Source organism: Arachis duranensis, chromosome 9 (genome assembly GCF_000817695.3).
Source record: "Arachis duranensis cultivar V14167 chromosome 9, aradu.V14167.gnm2.J7QH, whole genome shotgun sequence".
In the NCBI taxonomy this organism is placed as follows: domain Eukaryota; kingdom Viridiplantae; phylum Streptophyta; class Magnoliopsida; order Fabales; family Fabaceae; genus Arachis; species Arachis duranensis.
Genome location: NC_029780.3, coordinates 8,109,500 through 8,112,334, shown reverse-complemented (window position 1 = coordinate 8,112,334; position 2,835 = coordinate 8,109,500).

The following is a 2,835-nucleotide window of genomic DNA, read 5'->3' as shown; positions in this document are numbered from 1 at the left end:
ATTGTTAAGTTTAATCAAGAATTAATTGTCTTTTAGCCACTATGGATGCTACTTTGAGTCTTCTGCTGCAATTCTGTTTATTTTAGGTAGCATTCGGTTGGATTTGATGGAGTTTCTGCAGCACAAGAATTGAAGGAGATGACAGCGAGGAGCGACACGTGCGCGTGATTTGGAACTTTCCACGGCGACGCGTGCGCGTGCCTGACGCGTACGCGTGAAAAGCGAAGCTGCACAGCGACGCGTGCGCGTACTTGACGCATACGCGTGACACGCATAATAGACCATCGACACGTACGCGTGACTGGCGCGTACGCATGACATGCACTAAGTGCAGAAAATACAGAAAACACTGGGGGCGATTTCTGAGCCCCATTTTGGCACTCAAGTAAGGCGCAGCTCTCTGCCAAGTTAGGCGCGAATCCAGTGAAGTCAAGTGATCTCCACGTTACAAGGCGTGGATTATTTGATTGATTCTGATTCAAATTTGAATTTGAAAAGAGGAAAAGATATTATCTTAATTTTAGATATTAGATTTTAAATTAATTAGGATTAGTTATAAAAAGGAGAAACTTTTCTTCTTTAGGGGATTCCGAGGAATTCCATTAGGGAATTCTATACCAATTAACATTTCATACTCTACAGTTTTACCAGAATTCTTATTTTTCTTCTCTAAGTTATAAGCAACTAAACCTCCATTGTTAAGGTTAGGAGTTCTGTCTATTGTATGAATTGATACTATTATTTTTCTATTTTAATTCATGTTTTAATTTATATTTCAATAATTGTTTTTGTTTTTTATTTTATGAATTTGGGTTGAACGGAAGTATGACCGATATTCTAATTGAATTCTTGTATAACTTGAAAAAGTTCTTTACTTGAACAACAGTTTGAAAACATATTATCCTGAATTTCTAATTATTTGTATTTAACGGGATACGTGACATATAATCCCCTTATTTTTGGATAATTAGGATTCTTGTGACATATAAATTGGAATTTGATCATCACCCTCTAATTGGAATTAATTGACCAAGGAATTGGCAGTTAATGAATTTTAGAGGAGACTAAGAAGGTCTAAGAAATTAGGGTCTAGTCACAAATAGTTTGCCATAAATTAAATCTTGCATGATTAAAATAGTTAATAAAAAAAGTCAATCCGAAAAATAGATAACTCTAAAGGCTTAACTGTTTTCTCCCATATTTTATTTTCAACTTAATTACTTGCTGCCTTCTGATATTTTGAAGTCGCTTTTTAAACCTTTTGAACATCTTAAAATTATTTTATACTTACCTAACTAAGTAAATCAATTAACCATTATTACTTAGTCCATCAATTCTCGTAGAATCGACCCTCACTCACCTGAAATATTACTTAGTACGACCCAATACATTTACCAGTTAGTCTGTGGGTTATAAATCTCACACCACATACCCTCTCCCAAATTCAAGCTCTATGAATCTTCATATAAATCTTAACCAATATATATATAATTTAGGTATATTATCTAACCTTAATTATTCTTAATATACCTTAGTTTTAAAGCATACTTAAGTGTTGAAATTTTTAATAATTAAATGGTAGAAATTCACTTACAATTAACTTCACATAAAGTTTTTAAATTGCTGACACATTATTATTTGATTTGAAAAAAATTTATTGATGTATACAAATAATTTAATTAAAAAAATTAATTAAAAAATCAATTACTTTTATTCTTTTCTTTTTTCTATTACACTCTTAAAATTTGTTTTCTTCCAATTTTTTAAAATTAATCTCAAACTTTTAATTGGATATGTTTTTTTATTCATATTTCTTAATTAAAATTTTTATTTCAAATATATTTTTTAATTTTTATTTTTATTCAATTCTCTATGAATGATAAAAATTATTTAATAAATACATAATTGTTCATCTCATCACACTATTTAATGTTCAGGATGAAACAAAAAAAATGAAATCATTTATGACTTTACAAAAAAAGATGAAATCATTTATGATTTTTTATTCGTATCGCAAGTTCGTTTTCTCCTTTCATGTGATTTTTTTTTCTCTTTTCATTCTGATTCCTAATTTTTTCTCCTTCACCATTCTTATATGAACAAAAAGACGCGAGATTTTTCTAGAATATCATTTACTTTTTCAAACAATTATGTATATATATTTTATGAGAATTAAATAAATAAAAATAAAAAATAAATTTAAAAAATAAATTGGTCAAAAAGATGAAAAAGAAGAACGTTTTAAATTTATTATTTAGGGATAATACATAAAAAAATTAAAAAAAATAAAAGGTGGTTATTTGATTTATTTAAATTGATTTTTTTAAAAAAATTATTTGTATAAAATAAACTGATTTTTTTTATTAAACTAAATAATAACACATATCAATAATCTAAATAATTTTATATAAAATTAATTGTAGGAGAGTTTCCACACTAGAAAATTGGATATATAACTATCTGGTCCTATTTTCTAACTAAATAGTTCCAAACTAATAAACAAGTTCATAACTTACTAAACAAAAAAGTAACAACAAAAGAAAACCTATTTATTTCGTCTTATTAATGTTAGAGTAGCATAGGGTGGCAATAGGTAAAATACGGTAGGATTTAAGTTTTCATCTACCTGTATTCCCATAATAAATTTCTTAATTCGACTTTATTTCACCCAATTCACAAAAAACGAATTTATTTTTCATTCAAATACAATATTTTAGTTCTTTCAAAGAAGAAAATTTTGGTCTTAACTCTCTACTTTTTTATTATATATATATATTATATGTATTATATGTGGGTACACGAATTGGATAAGCATTGACCGAACTCGACATTGTT